Source organism: Palaemon carinicauda, chromosome 3, assembly GCF_036898095.1.
Source record: "Palaemon carinicauda isolate YSFRI2023 chromosome 3, ASM3689809v2, whole genome shotgun sequence".
Lineage (NCBI taxonomy): Eukaryota > Metazoa > Arthropoda > Malacostraca > Decapoda > Palaemonidae > Palaemon > Palaemon carinicauda.
The window spans coordinates 62,679,532-62,704,478 of NC_090727.1; the positions used below are offsets into that span (position 1 = coordinate 62,679,532).

The following is a 24,947-nucleotide window of genomic DNA, read 5'->3' on the forward strand; positions in this document are numbered from 1 at the left end:
GCTGCAGCCTGAACCGAAGGAACAAAGTCTGGATGGGATTGCCTGTCAAAGCCAATATCTGCATCCAACTGACGGGGAGAGGTCGAAGTAGATTGACGTGAAACATGGACGGGTAGACGATCTTCGTCAACTAACAACTGCCGAGACCGCTTAGGATCCGACTGCTGTTGACCAGATTGACGCTTGGACTCAGAAGGCAACTGCCGAAGATCGCTGAGTGGACGCGTAGAGTCCGAAAACTGTTGACGCGAACGATCAAAGCTGTCAAGATGTCGACCCTGAGAATCGATGTTTTGATGCGACGCGTCCACAAGTTGTTGACGCGGGCGATCCACTACTTCAAAACGTTGACGCGTCTCGTCCACTTGTCGACGCCGATGTTCTTCCTCACGACCAGAAGGCGAAAACCGGTCAACCAAACTTCTCCGACGTGACTCATCAAAATCATCCTGGTGTTGAACACTATGAATGGGAGACCGCCTAAGCGATAACTCGTCAGCACCAGAGACCATCGAACGCCTGTGCGATAACTGGTCTGACGCCTGACGCCCAGCCATACTGCCAACACCTGGTTGAAAAGAATCCATCAACGACGAGAGTTGTTCCTTCATAGTCACAAGCATAGACCATTTAGGATCTACAGAACTCCCTAAAGGAATATTCGATCCAACGTCACCACGTATTTCGGGAGAAGAAAGCCAATCTGAAGGAAGAGGGGGAGCATGAATCGTAACAAGGTCTGAATCGGAAGGAATCTTATCCACACAAATACGGTGATCTAGATGTTTAGCCGGAGTGCAAGAGATGGGAGAACGGAAACGTTCCGGTGAGTCCCACGAACTACATCCTGGACGCACAGGCGATTCCTGATGCTGAGAAACTTCATGCGTCCGTTTAAGAGGTCTTGACGCGTGGCGCCAGATCTCACTCCCCGACCCTTCACCGGAAGACGGGGATAACGCATGAACCTCACCTTTCCTACGATGAGGGTGAACGGCCTGAGTTACGGCAACAGGAACGTTCGAGGGGACGTCTGCACGATTGATGACGCTTCTCGTTCCCTTCGACACCCTTCACTAACACACCTACGTAAAGCAGGGGAGGAGTCGGCCATTTTGAATGGTTACGTGAAAGACCGACGAGCAAAAAATAAGAGAAATATTAATAAAGATCGTCGTCGTCGGTGCCCACTCGTGTCCGAGTATTGGGTTCTGTCGTTAGCCATCCGCCTCCTATCTATGGGGTGGGTGCTTATGTCTGATGTGGCTGTTAAGTCCTAGTCTGTGGTGGAAGAGTCGCGGACAGTGTTCACAAGGGAGGGTAGGTGGTGGGCGGGGCTGTTCTAATCGCTCTCTCCTTCTTCTTCTCTTAGCCTCCTCATTTTGTCTCCTCCTCTCCTCGATGTCCACTGTGCCATGATGTACTGTACTCCTCCAGGTTTTCCTGTCCCTGGCGGTTTCTTCCCATGAGGAAGGATCGATGTCAGTTAGAGCCAGGGTGCGCTTTAGTTGATCTTTATAGCGCATTTTTGGGGCTCCTCGTGGTCTGGTGCCCTGGGTCAGTTCTCCGTAGAATATTTTTTTTGGGAGCCTAGATGGATCCATCCTATGCACGTGTCCTATCCAGCGGAGGCGGTAGTGGATGATGGTGGCCTCCACGCTGGTCAGCGAGGCACGTTCTAAGACTTCAATGTTGGTGGTGTGGCTCTCCCAGGGGATTTTCAAGATCTGCCTCAGTTTCATTTGTTGGAAGCGTTCTAGGTTTTTAAATATCGTTTCTATATAGCGTCCATGTTTCATATGCATACAGGAGCGTGGAGAGGACTACTGCCCTGAACACCATTATTTTGGTGGTCATTGTCAGTGCGTGGTTGTTAAATACGCGGCAGTTGAGTCGGCCAAAGGCGGAGTGGGCTGCCCTGATCCTGTTCTCCACGTCCTTTTTGCTTGTGGGAGCTGATGTTAGGATGGTCCCTAGGTAGGAGAACTGGTCCACCTGTCCTAACAGTTGGTCATTCACTGTGGTATTGAAGTTTGGGAGCATCAGTCCTGGTGGATGTTGGACGAGGGTCTTGGTTTTATCTGTGTTGACTTGCATCCCAAAACGTTCGTAGACAGAGTTGTATGCATCAGCTAACGACTGCAGGTCCTCTGCCGTCTGACCTGGGGTGGCATTGTCGTCAGCATACTGCAGTTATCGCACTGCACACAAGGTGGTCTTGGTTCTGGCGCGGAGTCTGGCGAGGTTGAAAGCGCCTCCATCCATGCGGAAACGTAGGTCGACTGAGGGTGTGTCTGGGGGAATCTCGTTGAGCATTGCTGTGGTGTATAGCGAGAAACACGTTGGGGCCAGAACACAGCCCTGCTTCAGGCCGCCGTTGATGGGGAATGGGTCTGAAAGAGAGTTCTGGTGGCAGACTCTGCCAACCATTCCGTCATGGAGGGCACGCACCAGCTTGACAAAATCGGGTGGGCAGCCATATCTTTTGAGGACAGCCCACATGGCAGGTCGAGGTACTTTGTCGAAGGCCTTTTTCAAATCCCAGAAGATGAACATTATGGGCTGTTGTTGTTCGAGGCTCTTCTCTTGTAGTTGTCGCGCACAGAAGATCATGTCTATGGTCCCGCGGGAAGGTCGAAAGCCGCACTGGGAGAATAAGGAGGCGGTCAAGAAGAATCCGAGCGAAAATCTTACTCGCGATGCTTAGTAGTGATATTCCTCGGTAGTTGTTACAGTTCTCCCTGTCTCCCTTCTTGAAGATGGTAACGATGTTTGCATCGCGGAAGTCACTGGGGACGGTCTTGGTCTCCCATATTTTCAGTATAAGTTTAATAAAGATAACCTCAAACAAAAAGATTTCAAGATTAGAAAAAAGAGAAAACAATTAACGTTAGCTTAAACTCAGAAAAGAACGTTTTACATCACCAAACAACTTCCCAAAAGAGTAAAACCACGAGAGCGAACTTCAATATGTCAGCCAGGTATGGTGGCAGAAGAAGAACTGGAGTTGGTGTGTTGTTCCACCTGAGCTACCGCTAGGGTGCGGGTGTACACCTGCCGTATCTTCGATAGCGCGAGAATTTGAATTTCTGCCAGGGCGTCAGGGGACTTTAGCTCTTTATATAACCAGCGGGTAAGTTTTATATTTAAAAAACAATGCTACAAGCCCAAGGACTCAAACAATGAAAGTAATGAGGAAAGTAAACAACACACAGGCCGAAAAAGAGGTATTGGAAACAAACACCTTGCCTTGCCACAAAAAGCACAGGTACTTCCAGGATAAAAAATTATTGTTCAGGATTCTGATCTAACAATGCAAGCACCTCTCCAATAATTTGACTATTTGGATAAAAGAGCCACATGAAACTTATTCCACTGGTAGAGGTTTACAGCTGACCAACTTCAGTAAGTCTTCAAAACACAAATGACCAAATTTCCATAAACCCTTTTCCCAGCATCACAAGGCTTATTCATTGAGGGTAAAAACCACACTACAAAGTTATTATGCTTCAAAGGACTGGCTCACCTGTCAAAGCAGGCATGAATACCAGGCACACTTGGGCCAAAAAGACAAGTAGCAATGGTAGACAAAAAGCCATAAGCAGAAAGATACACATCACTTGTCCCTAGTCAGGAAAGCAAGACTGCCATCCTTGAAATGGGACAGCTTGTGTAGAGCTAGAAGGAAAATACACCCTGGCTCATGTGCTAGGGATGTGAGGGGAAAACTGCACTGAGGGAACACTAGAGGGACAATTTCAAAGCTGATTTAAGAGCCAGCCATGTCCAAGATGGCAAGACTTCATAGGAATGCGCGTGATCTTTTTCTCCTTCCTGAAAAACAGCAGAAACCAGCCATCAAGGTCTTGAGAATGTGCATCCATCGTATACCATTAAGAGACCATAGAAGCTGATTAAAAAGAGAGGCGGCACTATCCCGTGAAATGATAAGACAAGCAGTAGCAACATCTGGCCGGGGAATACAGAAGACTAAGTGGCATAACTATCAAGAGTTACCCACTGAGACCAGTTTAAAAATTCTTAACTTTTAAAACTTCTTGTACACACATTATTTCAGGCTCACTAAGAAGAAAATGGCCATCTATAGCAATACCATAGTATAAAACCATGGAAGAAAAAAACAAGGTATGCACCCTATGAAACCATTACAAATACTAGTACTGTCTAGAAAAACAGCATAACCTTAGTGAACTCAAAATCTTCCATGTTGAAGTCAAAATCCAAAGGACAGGAGTTCTTCGCTGTCTTCTGTCTTGTGCAAGGAGTACCGAATGACATTTCAACAGCAGCAAAATGATGCCGATAAAGGTAACTAACACAATAAAAAAAACTGACAAACCTCTGAACACTATCTGCCCCTAAATTATTCATCATAATTTGGGAGGTCAAATACTGAATTACAAACCATCCCATCCAAGAGATTAGCAAGTCAATGATAAAAGGCATTACGTAAAGAATAGACTATCGGTATAATGTGCTGGCAAAGGAAAAATGAGTCTTGACCAAAGAGGGATCCTACTCTATGGCAGTCAAAGGACCCAACAACTCTTAGTAATTCAATAGATGGCAGGTACGTTACTAATCGCCTACTACCTAATAATATGTGGAGGAACAAGATTTCCTTCCAACTTCCTTTGAAACTTTTCCAAATTGGTACAAACTTAAAATTTTCAATTTAAGATACCTTTACAACTAAACTCCAGGCCAAGTCTTTATCAAAGAATGGAGCAAGACACAAAAGTGAAAGAATGATCTAGTCTTCAGCAATCCTTCAAATTATATATCATAAGAATCAATACGTATTGAAGGTTCTCAAATTACAAACATTCCCAAGACAAACAAATCAAACTGAAATCGCAAATTTCAGATATTGTATCAAAGGTTCATTATGTAATACTGTATTAAAACAATATAAACCCCTATAAATAGCAGAGGGTTTGTATATACGCCGGAACAAATATTTAATGTAATAAACAAGAGAACATTTGCAATATGAAACGGGGAATATTTATTAACCCTTTTACCCCCAAATGGACGTACTGGTACATGTCACAAAACTCATCCCTTTACTCCATGGACGTACCGGTACGTCCTTGCAAAAAAATCTTTACATTTTTTTTGCATATTTTTGATAGCAGAAACTTCAGGCATTTTCCAAAATAATGAGACCAACCTGACCTATCTCTGACGATAATTAAGGCTGTTAGAGCAATTTAAAAAATGTATATGGCAAAATGTGCTTGAAAAAATAAAACGCCTGGGGGTTAGGGTTGGTAAGTTCCAAATAGCGTTGGAGGTAAAAGGGTTAACATTTGCAGCTGAAAATCATAGGCATGTAAGTTAGGTGAAGCCTAACCTAAGGCAAATTTCAACAATGTTTGACTTATAAACAGTTTCTTGGAACTTATCAAGTTTGTAAGTTGAAGACCTTCTGTACTTTAAATTATAGAAAGACAGCATTCAAAGATTCTTACCAATCACTTTGAAAAGCTGGTCATCACAAATGGCAAACTGCTTGTTGCCTGGGTCCTGGAGGTTACGCTCTTTGATGACGGCCCACAGTTTTTTAAACCACTTCGTGACGGGGCATCACGTCTGTGCCGACGACAGCTGCCAACTCGTCAGAGAGTTTGAAGGACTTTGTGAAAGCTGAAGCCTTCCCGCGTCCACCGCCGGCAGCCTTCTTGGGAGACTACAGCGTAACGAAAATTTTAATAATATTGCAGGACAAGTTGCTTTTGTCTTGAAACAAAAGTTTCCGAGAGATTTACTTTCTAGATGAAACATCTTACAAAGGATCATGAAAAAAAAATAAAGATTTCTTTCACAGATAAAGTAAAATAAAAATATAAAATATAAATATCTTTCAAAGAATCATCAAAAAAATAAAATTTCCTTTATAAATAAAACATCTTTCAAATATCATCAAAAAATTAAAAATCAAAATAACTATATAATTCAGTATAAGATTTTGTAGATATAGTTCAATATATCCCATCACTTAGTATTGAAAAAATTTCAGTATTTCAACATGCATATATGAACATAACTACTTTCATCCTTTTTTTTTTTTTTTTTGCCTACATATTTCACGATACAACACAGAGCGCCTCCCTTAATTGCTCATAAGATCATTAAACAACTGCATTATTTTACAAACCCTATCGCATACAAAATGGAACCTTTCCTCAATCAATGAACGTTACGACTACCAGCCTCATTCGAGACGCCGTTCTACTGATCAGTTGAAGATTCCATCACCCCCAGTTATCCATTGCAAAATAAGAGCTATTGATCACATAAGCAGATGCAAGATCACAGGCAATACATAAAAGAAAACTCCTGCGCACTTCAGCTGCTAGTACCTTCTTCTTCTTTCCCCAGTCTTCATCGGAATCGTCCTCGTCGTCGGAGGCTTTCCTCTTCTTGGCCTTGGGCTTCTTCACTTTCTTTGCCCCAGGCTCATAGTCATCATCATCATCTTCACCAACCTTCCTCTGAAATAACATTACATGCGTAAGTAACGTTTAAAACTGCGACGGAAGGAGACCATAATCTAAGTTTCATTAGAAAATAAAAGCCTTAAAACAAAAAACAAAAAGATTAGCACATGGATGAGTACAAATTGTTTTCGTAAATCAACCAGGCAAAAAATTCAGTCCACATAACAGCGCCTCAGTAACTGTAAGAAAGATTTAATAGTTCTGTAGTTTCACTATCCTTCCCTTTCTTGACTCCTGAATGTATATAGAAAAATGTTATTTTCATTAGTAAAATAAATTTTTGAATATACTTACCCGATAATCATGTAGCTGTCAACTCCGTTGCCCGACAGAATTCTACGGAAGGGATACGCCAGCGATCGCTATACAAGAGGGGGGTGTACTCACCAGCGCCACCTGTGGCCAGGTACTGCAGTACTTCTTGTTGACACCACCTCAATTTTTCCTCGGTCCACTGGTTCTCTATGGGGAGGAAGGGTGGGTCAATTAAATCATGATTATCGGGTAAGTATATTCAAAAATTTATTTTACTAATGAAAATAACATTTTTCAATATTAATCTTACCCGATAATCATGTAGCTGATTCACACCCAGGGAGGTGGGTGAAAACCAGTGTACATGTATATCAAGAAGCTAAGTATCCCGTATTTCATATTATCAGTTATTCAAAATAACAATGAAATTATAAGTACCTGGTAAGTTCGTCTTCCTTACTGAGCGCAGCGTTCCTCTTAGGAGGCTGAACAACTCTAAGGTGCTGAAGTATCAAGGGCTGCAACCCATACTAAAGGACCTCTACACAACCTCTAACCTAGGCGCTTCTCAAGAACGAATTGACCACCCGCCAAATCAACTAGGATGCGGAAGGCTTCTTAGCCTACCGTAACAACCCAAAAACAACAATAAAAGCATTCAAGAGAAAGGTTAAAAAAGGTTATGGGATTAAGGGAATGTAGTGGCTGAGCCCTCACCTACTACTGCACTCGCTGCTACGAATGGTCCCAGGGTGTAGCAGTTCTCGTAAAGAGACTGGACATCTTTGAGATAAAATGATGCAAACACTGATTTGCTCCTCCAATAGGTTGCATCCATAATACTCTGCAGAGAACGGTTCTGTTTGAAGGCCATCGAAGTAGCTACAGCTCTCACTTCGTGGGTCCTTACCTTCAGCAAAGCAAGATCTTCATCCTTCATGTGAGAATGAGCTTCTCTAATCAGAAGCCTTATGTAATACGAAACTGCGTTTTTGGACATAGGCATCGAAGGTTTCTTGATGGCACACCATAAGGCTTCTGATTGTCCTCGTATAGGTTTTGACCTTTTAAGATAATACTTTAGAGCTCTGACAGGGCAAAGAACTCTCTCTAGCTCGTTACCCACCATGTTGGAGAGGCTAGGAATTTCGAACGATCTAGGCCAAGGACGTGAAGGAAGTTCATTTTTTGCCAAAAACCCGAGCTGTAAGGAACATGTTGCTGTTTCGGATGTGAATCCTATGTTCCTGCTGAAGGCGTGAACCTCACTAACTCTTTTGGCTGTTGCAAGGCAGACGAGGAAAAGAGTTTTGAGAGTAAGGTCTTTGAAAGAGGCTGACTGGAGAGGTTCAAATCTAGGAGACATCAGGAACCTTAAGACTACGTCTAGATTCCAGCCTGGAGTGGACAAGCGACGTTCTTTAGAGGTCTCGAAAGACTTAAGGATGTCCTGTAGATCCTTGTTGGAAGAAAGATCCAAGCCTCTGTGGCGGAAAACTGATGCCAACATACTTCTGTACCCTTTGATCGTAGGAGCCGAAAGAGATCTAACATTCCTAAGATGTAACAGGAAGTCAGCAACTTGGGTTACAGAGGTATTGGTAGAGGAAACTGCATTGGCTCTGCACCAGCTTCGGAAGACTTCCCACTTGGATTGATAGACTCTACGAGTGGAAATCCTCCTTGCTCTGGCAATCGCTCTGGCTGCCTCCTTCGAAAAGCCTCTAGCTCTAGAGAGTCTTTCGATAGTCTGAAGGCAGTCAGACGAAGAGCGTGGAGGCTTGGGTGTACCCTCTTTACGTGAGGTTGACGTAGAAGGTCCACTCTTAGAGGGAGAGTCCTGGGAACGTCGACCAGCCATTGCAGTACCTCTGTGAACCATTCTCTTGCAGGCCAAAGGGGAGCAACCAACGTCAGCCGTGTCCCTTCGTGGGAGACGAACTTCTGGATAACTCTGTTGATGATCTTGAACGGCGGGAATGCATAAAGATCGAGATGGGACCAATCCAGCAGAAAAGCATCCACGTGAACTGCTGCCGGGTCTGGAATTGGGGAACAGTACAATGGGAGCCTCTTGGTCATGGAGGTGGCGAACAGATCTATCGTTGGCTGACCCCACAAGGTCCAAAGTCTGTTGCACACGTCCTTGTGAAGGGTCCATTCTGTGGGGATGACCTGACCCTTCCTGCTGAGGCGATCTGCCGAGACATTCATATTGCCCTGAATGAATCTCGTTACCAGCTTGAGGTTTAGACTTCTTGACCAAATGAGGAGGTCCCTTGCGATCTCGTATAGCTTCTTCGAATGAGTCCCTCCCTGCTTGGAGATGTATGCCAAGGCTGTGGTGTTGTCGGAGTTCACCTCCACCACCTTGTTTAGCAGGAAGGACTTGAAGTTCATTAAGGCCAGATGTACTGCCAACAACTCCTTGCAATTGATGTGAAGCATTTCCTGTTCCTTGTTCCATATCCCCGAGCATTCCTGTCCGTCCAAGGTCGCGCCCCAGCCCGAGTCTGATGCGTCCGAATAGAGATGAAGATTGGGGGTCTGAACAGCTAACGAGAGACCCTCCTTGAGAAGGATGTTGCTCTTCCACCACATGAGAGTAGTCTTCATCTCTTTGGTAACAGGAATAGAGACCGCTTCGAGCGTCAAATCCTTGTCCCAGTGAGCTGCTAGATGGAATTGAAGGGGGCGGAGGTGGAGTCTCCCTAACTCGGTGAACAGGGCTAACGATGACAGGGTCCCTGTTAGACTCATCCACTGTCTCACCGAGCATCTGTTCCTCTTCAGCATGCTCAGAATGCACTCTAGGGCTTGGTTGATTCTTGGGGCCAACGGAAAAGCTCGAAAAGCTTGACTCCGAATCTCCATTCCCAGGTAAACGATGGTTTGGGAAGGAATAAGCTGGGACTTTTCTAAGTTGACCAAAAGACCCAGTTCCTTGGTCAAGTCCAAAGTCCAATTGAGACTCTCCAGACAGCGACGACTTGTGGGGGCTCTTAACAGCCAGTCGTCTAAATAAAGGGAGGCTCTGATGTCCGCCAAGTGGAGGAATTTCGCAAGATTCCTCATCAGTCGCGTGAACACCATAGGTGCCGTGCTTAGGCCAAAACACAGGGCTTGGAATTGGTACACAACCTTTCCAAAAACGAATCTCAGAAAAGGTTGGGAGTCTGGATGAATGGGGACGTGAAAGTAAGCGTCTTTCAGATCCAACGAGACCATCCAGTCCTCCTGCCTGACCGCTGCTAGGACCGACTTCGTCGTCTCCATAGTGAACGTCTGCTTGGTGACATAAGCATTGAGCGCACTGACGTCCAGCACCGGTCTCCAAACTCCTGTCTTCTTGGCCACCAGAAAGAGACGGTTGTAGAAGCCCGGGGATTGATGATCCCGGACTATCACCACTGCCTCCTTCTGTAACAGAAGCGACACCTCTTGATGTAATGCTAGCCTCTTGTCCTTTTCCTTGTAGTTGGGAGAGAGGTTGATGGGAGAAGTGGTCAGAGGGGGATTGCGGCAGAATGGTATCTTGTAACCCTCCCTTAGCCACTTGACAGACTGGGCGTCTGCACCTCTTCTTTCCCAAGCTTGCCAGAAGAACTTGAGTCTGGCTCCTACAGCTGTCTGGAGAGGAGGAGAGTCAGTGTTTGCCTTTCGAAGACTTGATACCTTTCTTGGACCTGCCCCTGTGACCGTCTGGACGGGTACCTCCTCGGCTGGGGGCTCTGCCACGAAAGGGCGGAATAAATCTAGTAGCAGGAGTATCAGCCACTGGGGTGCGGTAAGTTCTAGGAACTGAAGGAGCAATCTTAGCCTTCCGTGCTGAAGAGGCCACAAGATCATGCGTGTCCTTCTGAATGAGCGCCGCAGACAATTCCTTGAAAAGATCCTCAGGAAACAGGAACTTAGAAAGAGGAGCAAAAAGTAACTGCGACCTTTGGCAAGAGGTGATACCAGTGGAAAGGAAGGAGCAAAGCTGTTCCCTTTTCTTGAGGACTCCCGATACAAACATAGAGGCAAGTTCGCCGGAACCATCGCGAATTGCTTTGTCCATACAGGACATGATCAACATGGCCGAGTCTCTGTAAGATGGGGCAGTCTTCTTGCTCAAGGCCCCCAGGCACCAATCGAGAAAATTAAAAATTTCAAAGGCGCGAAAGACTCCCTTCAAGAAGTGGTCCAGGTCAGAAAAGGTCCAGCAGACCTTAGAGCGTCTCATAGCTGACCTTCGTGGAGAGTCAACCAAACTTGAGAAGTCAGCCTGGGCAGAGGCAGGGACCCCCAAGCCTGGTTCCTCTCCTGTGGCATACCAGACGCCCGCCTTAGACGTCAGCTTAGGAGGTGGAAACATAAAAGACGTCTTTCCCAGTTGCTGCTTGGACTGCAACCAATCCCCTAACATTCTCAAAGCTCTCTTTGAAGATCTAGCGAAGACGAGCTTAGTGTAGGCAGACTTAACAGGTTGCATGCCTAGAGAGAACTCGGATGGAGGAGAGCGAGGGGTAGCAGACACAAAGTGATCCGGGTAAAGTTCTCTGAACAGAGCCAGAACCTTGCGAAAGTCGATGGAGGGTGGCAATGACTTGGGTTCCTCCACGTCAGATGAAGGATCATCCAGGTGAGCAGCTTCATCCTCAGAAACCTCATCACCTGAGGGTTGAGAAGCGAGAGGTAAAGTTAAAGCGGTCTGCTGAATGGCTGAATCCTGAAGAGCGGGTGCATGCGCACTTGCGGATTCATCCTCAAGTCTCTGTTGAAGAGGATGAGGGCTGGTAATGACAAAGTCCTGAGGCTGGGATGAAGGAGGTTCTGCGGAGGTCTGAGGAGCAAGCGTGGTGAGAGGCGACTGTAGTAAAGCATGAGGCTCATGCTGCATAGACTGCGGTTCAAGTTGAATGGGAAGAGGCTCAAGCTGAGGAGAAAGTGGCAGATGCATGCGTTGAGGTGGCTGACTCATAGCATGAGGTTCCTGCCTCAAGAGTTGCGCTTGCTTCAAGGGTTGAGGTGGCTGCGCAGAGAGAGGCTCTTGTCTCACGAGTTGAGGTTCTTGAGGTGCTTGCCTCGAGAGTTGAGGTTCTCGCCTCGAGGAAAGTGGAGGTGGCTGCTGCGAGAGTTGAGGTGGCTGCCTCAAGGATGGTAGAGGTTGTCGTACCTCAAGAGGTTGCTGCCTCGAGGATGGAGGTAATGCAAGATACTCCTGCCTCAAGGGTAGAGGAGGTTGTAAAGCATAAGGTTCCTGTCCCCATTGTTGAGGAGGTTGCTGCGTGGTAAGAGGCTCCTGCCTCAAAGAAAGTGGAGGTTGCTGCACAGCGCTGGTATCTGGCAACTCCCAACGCGGCAGCTCACGCATGGAGGTAGCTTGAGGAACCTCAACCTCATACGTCTGGCAGATTGTACTGCGCTGAGGAGGAGGAGCGCTCGCAGGAGGAGGTGTATTAACCTTCTCTGCCTGAAACTCCCGCATCAACACCGCAAGCTGCGACTGCATAGTCTGCAGCAAAGCCATCTTAGGATCAACAGAAGTTGAGGTCTGTTGAGGCAAAGCTTTTGTTGAGGCAGCACCTTGCCTCTCTTAGGAGGCGTGCAGTCACCTGATGACTGCGGCGAGTCCGAGCTAGCCCAATGGCTACACCCTGGCTGTTGGACTCGCGCGGTCTGGACTTTACGCTTAAGAGGTCTTGAGGCCTGAGTCCAGCGTTTTCTCCCCGAAAAATCTTCTGCAGACGAGGATCTTAAGGGCTCAATCATCTGAGAGTGGAAGTGACGATCTCTATAAGATACGCCCGCAACCACTGAGGATACTACTGTGCGCCGATCAAGGCCTGCCGAACCCTTTTGCCCTTCGACATTGCTTCTCCCCTGGGCATGGGAGCTTGCAAGAGGTACCGGACTGGGAGGACGACTGGCACGCACAGAAGTATCCTCACGCGCAACACTGACACTGACACTAGCACTAGGCACAGCACTGGCACTACCACTTCCCACTGCACTTTTCACTTTAAGTTCCTTGACGTCTGCCAAAAGGAACTTGTGGTCACTCACTACCGACTCCACTTTATCACCTAAAGCCTGAATAGCACGTAAAACATCTGACATATCAGGCTGAGCACTAATAGTAGGTTCGGGGGTAGCCACTACAGGGTGAGGAAAAGGTTGAGGATCATGGGGGGAGGAATAAAGTAAAGAGCGAGCCGAACTCCTCCTAACTCTCTCTCTCTCTAACTTAGTGGTATACTTAAGGAATCGAATAAAATCAAGTTCCGAAAGTCCGGCACATTCCTCACATCGATCTTCCAACTGACAGGATTTTCCCCTACAGTCGGAACAAACGGTGTGAGGATCAACCGAGGCCTTCGGAAGCCGCCTAATACAAGTCCTACATCGTCTTTGGGGAGGAGCTTGAGAATGGTCGGACATCTTGAATCAGAGAACAGTCAAGGGGGATTCCAAATTAAAGCTAAAGATCGTTAAACCATAAATCAAAATTAATCCAAAAGCTATCTAAGCTAAGGGAAAAGCTTCCTGTATACCGAAAGCTGAAATCTCAGAGCAATACTTCACCAAAACCGTGAACAAAGACTCCAAAATTATAAGCGTATCCATGTAGGTCTTGCCGGAAGCACGACAGAGGAAAAATTGAGGTGGTGTCAACAAGAAGTACTGCAGTACCTGGCCACAGGTGGCGCTGGTGAGTACACCCCCCTCTTGTATAGCGATCGCTGGCGTATCCCTTCCGTAGAATTCTGTCGGGCAACGGAGTTGACAGCTACATGATTATCGGGTAAGATTAATATTGAAAAAATACTATGCTTTTGGGGCACAGCTTCCCTCTATAAATATATAAATATATATATATAAAAAAAAAACTATACTTTTGGGACACAGCTTCTCTCTAGTCGTACAATTTTCATTGAAGGCTATAGCCTTACTGGCATTAAGGAGTTTGCTACAAGATTCTTCATAGAAAGCCTCTGGTTTACCATTCCTTTTACAAAAGAAACTAGGCGTATGTAGGCCAGTAATCATTTGAGAAAGACAGTTTTGTCAAAAGTGCTGTAGTGAATAAAGTATGAAGAAAAGGAATAATAATCATTCATTAAACCAAATAGTTGAGGTTATGACCAATAAAATTAATAAGTCACTGACTGGGGCCTAATTCAATGATCAAATTTGACTCTTAAAAAGTTGGCAGAAATAAATTTGGGAGGAATATTTACTATTCATTGGAGACAAAAAAATAATTTACATAACCTACTACAAATTATTTAATTTTGCAAACACATTTAAAAGCATTTGATCAATCTTGTATGAAATATGCAAGCTTTCTAAAAGGACTTTCTTTTTTGTTTCTATTATGACTATTCTCATTACAGAAACAGGTTTTATTAATTACTGATTCAATATTCCAGTAAGCCATTTTCTTACTACAAAAAACTTTATGATGGTTATGAGGTGAGTTGAAGTTGTGGTAAAATTGTTGCAAACTCAGCAGTGTCATCTGCTTTACCATTACCAACTACTCCATTCGCCTGGATTCAATTCGAAGCTAGTCTCAGTAATGCATAACATACGCTAAGAACTGGTTTACACTGGGATAGTTCACTGGCGCCAGTAAATAGACTTTCCAGGATAGTAACCGTTTGCACAAGGACAGCTTGCCGACGACACTAAAATATCCCCATGTAAAAGTGCCTTAACTGGGTGTTAAAAGTTAACAATTGATGGGCTACTCTATATTCCAGATGAACATTCATTATTTTGACTTTCCAAGATAACTCGTCAGAGGAACGTAGAGAGGAGAGGTCCCCTTTGTTTCATTTGTTTTATGTCCGCTACCCCCCCAAAATTGGGGGAAGTGCCTAGATATATGTACTGTATGTATGTATGTAACATCATAAGCTGTAATCAATATTTCAATATTTTACACCCTGAGAAGATATTTAAGGAGCTCCTTTAATTTGTAACAGTACCAGTTGATTTAAATGTGTAATCTTTAAAGGGTACTTGAGACCTGAGAGGGCACTCCACAATAAGGATGCAACTGGTGGAAACCCCAGCTGTTACAGATAAAAAGTTAAGAGGATAGCCAGGAAGACCGAAAAAAGGAAGCAGGAACAGACTAAAGGTGAAAACATTGACCAGCTATGTCAATATGCCAACAAACAAATGCACACTTAAGAAAAAAGGGAATCTGGGATCATTCAAGAAACAAATGTAGGCTTAAGATCCAAATGAATCTTTGGATATGGAAATATATAAAAAGGCAAAATTCTTAGAAAACAAAGAAAAACAACCCATGTAATGTACAAGTTTTGTAAGAAAAGCAGCGTATGAAAATTAATAAAAACTTACCAAACATACATACATACATATACCAAGGCCCTTTCCCCAATTTTGGGGGGTAGCCGACATCAACAAAGAAACAAAAACAAAAAGGGGACTTCTACTCTCTACGTTCCTCCCAGCCTAACAAGGGACTCAATCGAGTTCAGCTGGTACTGCTAGGGTGCCACAGCCCACCCTCCCACATTATCCACCACAGATGAAGCTTCATAATGCTGAATCCCCTACTGCTGCTACCTCCGCGGTCATCTAAGGCATCGGAGGCAGCAGCAGGGCCTACCGGAACTGCGTCACAATCGCTCGCCATTCATTCCTATTTCTAGCACGCTCTCTTGCCTCGCTCACATCTATCCTCCTATTACCCAGAGCTTCCTTCACTCCATCCATCCACCCAAACCTTGGCCTTCCTCTCGTACTTCTCCCATCAACTCTTGCATTCATCACCTTCTTTAGCAGACAGCCATTTTCCATTCTCTCAACATGGCCAAACCACCTCAACACATTCATATCCACTCTAGCTGCTAACTCATTTCTTACACCCGTTCTCACCCTCACCACTTCGTTCCTAACCCTATCTACTCGAGATACACCAGCCATACTCCTTAGACTCTTCATCTCAAACACATTCAATTTCTGTCTCTCCATCACTTTCATTCCCCACAAATCTGATCCATACATCACAGTTGGTACAATCACTTTCTCATATAGAACTCTCTTTACATTCATGCCCAACCCTCTATTTTTTACTACTCCCTTAACTGCCCCCAACACTTTGCAACCTTCATTCACTCTCTGACGTACATCTGCTTCCACTCCACCATTTGCTGCAACAACAGACCCCAAGTACTTAAACTGATCCACCTCCTCAAGTAACTTTCCATTCAACATGACATTCAACCTTGCACCACCTTCACTTCTCGTACATCTCATAACCTTACTCTTACCCACATTAACTCTCAACTTCCTTCTCTCACACACTCTTCCAAATTCTGTCACCAATCGTCCAAGCTTCTCTTCTGTGTCTGCAACCAGTACAGTATCATCCGCAAACAAAAACTGATTTACCTCCCATTCATGGTCATTCTCGTCTACCAGTTTTAATCCTCGTCCAAGCACTCGAGCATTCACCTCTCTCACCACTCCATCAACATACAAGTTAAACAACCACGGCGACATCACACATCCCTGTCTCAGCCCCACTCTCACCGGAAACCAATCACTCACTTCATTTCCTATCCTAACACATGCTTTACTACCTTTGTAGAAACTTTTCACTGCTTGCAACAACCTTCCACCAACTCCATATAACCTCATCACATTCCACATTGCTTCCCTATCAACTCTATCATACGCTTTCTCCAGATCCATAAACGCAACATACACCTCCTTACCTTTTGCTAAATATTTCTCATATATCTGCCTAACTGTAAAAATCTGATTCATACAACCCCTACCTCTTCTAAAACCACCCTGTATTTCTAAGATTGCATCTCTGTTTTATTCTTGATCCTATTAATCATTACTCTACCATACACTTTTCCAACTACGCTTAACAAACTAATACCTCTTGAATTACAACACTCATGCACATCTCCCTTACCCTTATATAGTGGTACAATACATGCACAAACCCAATCTACTGGTACCATTGACAACACAAAACACATTAAACAATCTCACCAACCATTCAAGTACAGTCACACCCCCTTCCTTTGACATCTCAGCTCTCACACCATCCATACCAGATGCTTTTCCTACTCTAGTTTCATCTAGTGCTCTCCTCACTTCATCTATTGTAATCTCTCTCTCATTCTCATCTCCCATCACTGGCACCTCAACACCTGCAACAGCAATTATATCTGCCTCCCTATTATCCTCAACATTCAGTAAACTTTCAAAATATTCCGCCCATCTTTTCCTTGCCTCCTCTCCTTTTAACAACCTTCCATTTCCATCTTTCACTGTCTCTTCAATTCTTGAGCCAGCCTTCCTTACTCTCTTCACTTCTTTCCAAAACTTCTTCTTATTCTCTTCATATGAATGACCCAATCCCTGACCCCACCTCAGGTCAGCTGCCCTCTTTGCCTCACGTACCTTGCGCTTTACTTCCACATTTTTCTCTTTATATTTTTCATACTTCTCTATACTATCACTCTGCAGCCATTCTTCAAAAGCCCTCTTTTTCTCTTGCACTTTTACCTTCACTCCTTCATTCCATCATTCACTGCCCTTCCTCATGCTGCCTCCAACAACCTTCTTTCCACACACATCACTTGCAATCCCAACAAAATTTTCTTTTACTAACTTCCACTCCTCCTCAAAATTGCCAGTTTCTCTTACTTTCACTTCATCATATATCATTTTCAACCTTCCCTGATATTTACTTTTTACCCCCGGTTTTATTAGCTCTTCAACCCTCACTACCTCCCTTTTACATCCACCTACTCTATTCCCCCATTCTTTTGCTACAACTAATTTTCCTTCCACCAAAAAATGATCAGACATACCATTAGCCATACCCCTAAAAACGTGCACGTCTTTCAATCTTCCAAACATTCTTTTAGTTATCAACACATAATCCATTAATGCCCTTTCTACTACTCTTCCATTTGCCACTCTTACCCATGTATAATTATTTTTATCTTTCTTTTTGAAAAAGCTATTACTTATCACCATCTCTTGCTCAAAACACATATCTACCAGTCTCTCACCACTCTCATTTTCACCTGGTACGCCATTGTTCCCAATGACACCTTCTACCTCTCCAGCGCCCACTCTAGCATTTAAGTCACCCATGACAACTACATAATTCCTTCTACCCAGTCCTTCTACACACCTAGTTAATTCATTCCAGAACTCATTCCGCTCTTCTTCACTTTTCTCACTACCTGGCCCATACGCACTGACAAACGCCCAACATTCCCTACCCAACTTAACCCTTACCCACATTAACCTAGATGATATCTCCTTCCATTCCACTACTTTACCTGTCATCCATTCACTCAGCAATAAAGCCACACCCCCTCTCGCTCTTCCCCTTTCAATCCCAGACACTCTACCAGACATTTCACCAAACATCACTTCACCCTTTCCTTTTATCTTCGTCTCACACAAAGTCAATACATCCATCCTTCTATTCCTAAACATACTTCCAATTTCACATCTTTTACTCTCTATCGTACTACATCCACGCACATTCAAACACCCAAAAACTAGAGTGCGGGGAGCAGCCACACTCCCCCCAGCTCCATCTCTTTGTTGATGTCTCACAGGATGTAGATACAGGAGAGGAGGTTCCTAGCTCCCTCGTCCCGTCCCTTTTAGTCGCCTCTTACGACACTCAGGGATAACGTTGGCGCTATTCTTGTTTTTATGCCCCCGCGGCCACAGGGAATTTACGGAACAATAAAATATTTTAAAAACAATAACAACATTAAAACAAATTTCATATATAAACTATAAAAAGAGACTTATATTAGCTTGTTCAACATACAAACATTTGCTGCAAGTTTGAACATTTATCGATTCAACAACTTGATTAGGAAGAATATTTCCCCATTTTGTTACATTACTTTAGCATAAAGCAAACTCTTCTGGAAGACCTATAACACCTGTACTGTTGTTTGTCCCCTATTGCCCCTCATCAAAAGCTCAATAAAATAAGAACTTGGGATTTTCCTCCTGTAAATAAGGCTTTATTATAACATGAATGATTAAGGAAACTCACCAAGGAGAAAGGGTCAGTGAAGAGTAATGACTAATCAGATTTCTTGAGGTCCATCCTTCTAGTCGTTTCTTGGATATGCCGACAAACATCAGCCCTTGCGTCAGATGTATGCTGAACCGTTTAGACCGCCGCAAGTTTCATTCCTACTGTTGAGCTTGCTCCAGAGCCACGTCCCACGAGATAATGCGAACTGAGTATACAATGGAAGATGAAATATCCCTGGAAGGAGAAGGGATTAATGAGGTAGAATCATTTAAGTATTTAGAAACTATGATCTCCAATACAGGGTCTTTAGAATTAGAGTTCTTCTGTCTAGTCTTCATTTTGGGTCGATGGCAAACTCCTGTCAAAGATTTATGACAACTGTACTTTCATTTCTCTCTTCTTTAATCACAATAAAAAAAAGGAAGAACTTAACCTTGTCAAAATACTATTTACAGAAAGAGCCCTAGAATGTTCAGAAACTTCTACGAAGCGAAATGATTGAAAACCAGTTTATCATGCAAATACAACAAATTTGTAAGTAATTTGTATTTTTCCTAGTATACAAACCTGGAGCTATTTATTGGGTATACTTTCGGCATAGCTGAAAGACAAGCCATGATCATTTTAGTGAGGGATAACTACCCCATTCGCTAGTTAGCAGGTGGGGGGTGCGGTAGACTGGCTACTCCGCTCACTCACACCTCTCGGCTGAGTAACCACTTTGCTTTATGGCAGGACTTCTCGGGGGACAGGGTGGCAGGCCAATTTGTATACTAGGAAAAATACAAATTACTTACAAATTTGTTATTTGTTCCGGCGTAGATACAAACCCTCCACTATTTATAGGGTGACTTACTCTTAGGAGGGAGGAAGTCCTCACCACCTGGCCTCTCTATTGTGATCTGTGATCGATAGTAGAAGTGACCCTACCCTCGCTAAAATCAAGTGCCGATATGAGGTAATGCACTGATTGCAGCCTGCAGAAGCTTGTGTGTGAGTGGAACTAACAGTGTGGCTTGTCCTTAACATAGGAACTCGAGTACGAAACCTATTGTTCATAAAGTCTTAACCAATACCCTCCCCCAAAAGGAATTGGGGATGTAAAAAAGTATTCTTCTATACTTAGGAGGCACAAGGGAAATGGGTCTTACCTGCAGCGAGGTGAGATCAGCTATGCTGAGGCTTGAGGAGCTGTTTTTCCCAGAGGGGAGAAGGTGAAAGAAAGAAAGGAGCCAGGCATTATTACTCATTCACCCTAGACTAATCCGGGTAGCCTTAGCCCTCAACCCTCTGCTACTTGTCCATCAAGGAGCCTGAGGTGTTTAGACCATTTGTTGTGTGGCCACCATAGGACCGATGGAAAAGGTCTCCATGTTCTTGTGGGTTACGTCTTTGCAGGTAGTGGGCCGTGAAAGTCGATTGACGCTTCCACATGCCCACTTAAAAGTATCTGCGCCACAGGGACATAGCAACCCCACTGACGTTATGAGCTCTGGGTCTTAGGATGAACGAAAGTCTAGATTGAGAGTAACCTCAATAGCCTTCCGATCCCAGAGGGGAAGGAAATCCTTGAGGTTTTCCTCTTGACCTTCCCCGTGCTCGTCAACAGTGCCGGCACACGGGGGCGAGCTGGTATCGTTCTTTTAAGGTAACCCCACAGACTCCCCACTGGGTAAAACCCCAGTTGATGGGTTTTCGGTTACCAAACGAAGACTCTTTATTTGAAATAGGCTGCACTTAGGGTACAGCACACTCAGAATTTGAGTCTTGGCAATCCACCCAGGGGCGCCGCTGAGGATTACTTCTTCCCGTCTCCTAGAGTAGGAGACATCAGAAGATGTATCATACAACACATTAACTCTCTTGGTCAAAAGCCCAAGCGAATAGAAAGGCCTTCTTCCGTGTAAGGAAGCAATTTGCTGCCGGGCATAAAGGTTCGTAGAGAGGGGCCTTCAGAGACTGAAGGACCCAAACTGCGTTCCCAGGAGGAGGTTGAGATCCGACGGGGGAAAAGTTATCTCATACTTGTATAAGTAAAGGCATCGATGGGAGAGAATCCCCTTCCATGACATCAGTCACAAAGGACCGAACACTTCACCTGGAAGACCGACGCTGAAAAGTGTCTGAGGTGCCTTGACATCTTTTCCGCAACTCGTTGCGAAAGGCCTCTCTGAGAGAACTCCATCAGGAGCAGTAGAAGGTCCGGGAACCATTCTGAGGGTTGCCATAGCGAAGCTATTGGAACTCCGTCAGAGGCTGCAGAAGGTCCTGGAACCATTCTGCGGGATGCCATAGCAAAGCTATTGGAGTCATTGATAAGATCTTGCTTGTCCTGACTTGGCTGAGGACTTTTTCACCAGATCGAATGGGGGAAAAAAAAATAAGGCACGTCTCTAGGCCGCCCCACCGATCTTGGAATACATCTTGTTTGAGGGCCTGGTGTTCCGGGACTGGGGAATGGTCGGGTGGGAGCCTGAAGATCAGGGGCGCTGCGAGCATAACCACAGTCGGGGACCTCACAAAGTTAAGACTTTGATGGATACAAGATGATTCCAAGACACTAGGAACCCACTATCTGGGTGGTTTTGCAAGCACATTCCTGGTACACAGATGGGGGCAACTAGTTGTCCTCTGTCCATCTGAGGCTTCGACCTGCTAGATGGTTCTCTAAGAGATGTGAATGCTGGTTCAATGATGATTGTAGACGTGCTTATTTGGAGAAACAGGAGGCCTATCATCTTTGGAAGGGGAACAGATCAGATTTGACCTGGAACAACTATACTCAGCTTCGAGCTTTTGCTCAGAGAGTTTATGTCTCAACTGAAAAGGAGTACAATTTAACCATAAAAGAAACACTTTCTGGTACAACTCAGGAACATAAATGGTGGTCTACCCTTAAATCTGCACTCTTTGGTGTAGATGCAACAGTTCCTCCTTTACTTAAACCAGATGGCTCAGTCACTCACTGTCCAAAGGAAAAGGCAACCCTTTTGGCTGATGTTTTTGACAGTAAACAGAGTAATGAAAAACTTGAACTTCCTCATTCCTGTTTTCCTGAGGCTAAACTAACTAGTTTAGCTTTTCGATCTCGTGAGATTAAAGCTCTGTTGATGGACCTTGATGCTTATGGAGGTGTAGACCCAAATGGTATTTTTCCTTTGTTTTTTATAAAGACAGCAGATTTCTTAGCTCCAAAGTTATCTGTTATTTTGCGCAAGTTAGCAAGAAGAGGAGCTTTTAGCACTAGTTGGAGAATTGGTAATGTTACTCCTCTATGTAAATGTGTTTGTGGTAGCTCAAGTCCCACTGATTACCGCCCAATTTCCATAACTCCCATATTATCTAAAGTTTTTGAACGTCTTCTGGCAAAACGTCTTAATAGGTTTGCTGAAGGTAATCATCTACTCCCTAGTTTGCAATTTGGTTTTCGTAAAGGCCTTGGAGCATGTGATGCCCTTCTTACAATCTCCAATGCTGTACAGAAATCCCTTGATTGTGGTCGGGAAGTTCGTATGATTGGCCTTGATTTTAGTGCTGCCTTTGACCGTGTTAATCATGAGGCCCTTGTTTTCAAACTGAAACAGTTGGGAGTGGGTGGGTTGTTTCTTAGCATTATTATTGATTTTTTAAGTAATAGATCTCAAAGAGTTGTTGTTGATGGGCACCATAGTGATTATAGGAATGTGATATCCGGTGTTCCACAGGGTAGTGTTCTTGGCCCATTACTTTTCATACTATATACACATGACATGTGGTTTGGCCTAGAAAACAAGCTTGTAGCATATGCAGATGATGCAACTCTCTTTGCATCAATTCCATCCCCTGAATGTAGATCTAGGGTTGGTGAATCCCTTAATAGAGATTTAGCTAGAATTAGTGCATGGTGCAAATTATGGGGTATGAAGTTGAATCCTAACAAAACTCAAAGTATGATTGTAAGTAGGTCAAGGACGGTGGCTCCTCAACATCCGGATCTCAGTATTGATAATGTTTCTTTAAATATGTATGACTCTTTCAAAATTTTAGGTGTGATTCTCGACAGTAAATTTACTTTTGAGAAACATATAAGGTCTCTGTCTTCTTCAATTGCACAAAAAATAGGCTTATTGAGAAAGTCTTTCAAGATTTTTGGTGATCAATCTATTCTGAAGAAGTGTTTTAATTCTTTCATTCTACCTTGTTTTGAGTATTGTTCTCCTGTTTGGTCTTCAGCTGCTGATTCTCATCTTAATTTGTTGGACAGAAACTTACGGTCTATTAAATTTCTTATTCCTGATCTAGATATTAATCTCTGGCACCGTCGTTCAATTAGTTCATTATGCATGTTGCATAAGATTTTTCATAACTCTGACCATCCTTTACATTCAGATCTCCCTGGACAATTCTATCCTGTTCGTAATACTAGGCAGGCAGTTAATTCTAATAGCCAGGCCTTCTCCATCACGAGACTCAATACTACGCAGTACTCTAGAAGTTTTATTCCAGCTGTTACCAAGTTGTGGAATGATCTTCCTAATCGGGTGGTTGAATCAGTAGAACTTCAAAAGTTCAAAGTTGGAGCAAATGCTTTTTTGTTGACCAGGCGGACATGAGTCTTTTTATAGTTTATTTATGACATATTTGTTTTTGATGCTGTTAATAGTTTATATATGACATGTCTGTTTTGACGTTGTTACTGTTTTAAGAATGATTTATTGTTAATTTGTTCTCTTCATTTATTTATTTCCTTATTTCCTTTCCTCACTGGGCTATTTTTCCCTGTTGGAGCCCCTGGGCTTATAGCATCTTGCTTTTCCAACTAGGGTTGTAGCTTGGATAGTAATAATAATAATAATAATACCTTTCTGAATCGGGCCAACAGACGAGGCTGGAATGGTGCGACATATGCCGCCCCCCCCCTACTTCTCTTTTGATGCATTAAAGAAAGCATCAGATCCAGAGGGAAGACAAGAAGACAGGCCTCTTTGCAGAAGCTCTCGTCTGCCACCCATCATCCACGGATTGTCCAGAGGTGAGGGGGGGGGGAGTGCATACCAATAAACAAATCTCGAGATGATGTCGAGATGTGTAACTAATTGCACGTTCTTGCAAGGAAGGAGAACAGCCTGTTCTCCCTCCAACTGCCACTAATCCAGTGTGGTTGGCCGAATAAGACCGATACCAAACGGTAAACCAGTTAATCTGTACAGCTTATGTTATAATAGCGAATCTCCATAGAGATTGCTTTCCGGATAAGAGACAGTACGGTAATCACCGAACGCATCCAACCAAACCTAGGAGGGGAGAGATATCTTCAATCTATTGTTGGATGGGTAAAGAGCATAAGTCTACTACGGAGTAGTAACACCAAACTGTGAGCAAGACAGGCATACATGCGTAGTTCGACTTAAAAGTCGTGTCCGGAACTCAGTTGGAGAAAGTTGAAAACGTTCGTAAACGAGGTTTTCTTCTTCTTAGGACAAAAAACGTACGTACTTCTCCGTCTCCGATCGGTAAACTAGCTTTTATATTAAATGTTCCCTACAAGGGAACATATATCCTTATGAGAAGTTTCCAGCCAAAGCCTTTGTAGGAGACTAAGACATCCGATCGGGGGAAAGGAAAAAATGCCTATAAGGAGGCAGAACGTAAATGATGTATGTCTGGTTACAGGAAAGTAGCCAAGTAATGTACTGAAAAACCTGGTTTAAGTAAGGGATATAAATATACAACTTAATAGAATGAAATTCTAACTGCAAGATGTATAAAGCCCTTATAGGCAAAAAGATCGCTTGCACGCATATATGTACGTGTCCATTTGCGCTAGTGCATGCGTATTATCTGCCTCCAGGAAACGTTTGCAACGAATCCGGTTGCTGGAATATTGTATGTGCGACGAATCGCAACATTATTGCCGAAGGAAATTTTGCTCATTGACTAGCTGTAATATTTTCATGAATGAGAGCGAACATATTCTCAAACAAAATATACAGTTATAGAAGAGATCATTTCCCCTTTGGTTTACCCCTCCTCTTTATGTGAGGGGCTAGCCAGTGTTCATTACACGGAAACGGATGTCCGGTTACCTGTGGGCGGGGTTTGAAACGTTCGTAAACTTAAGGAAAAGT

The 24,947-nt window shown here is 44.0% G+C and overlaps 1 pseudogene; it reads right to left on the reverse strand.

The window, feature by feature from the left end:
- LOC137632125 (uncharacterized) overlaps nt 1–20,090 on the reverse strand; it is a 37,015-nt pseudogene extending 16,925 nt beyond the window's left edge.
- Between the last annotated feature and the right edge of the window lie 4,857 nt (nt 20,091–24,947).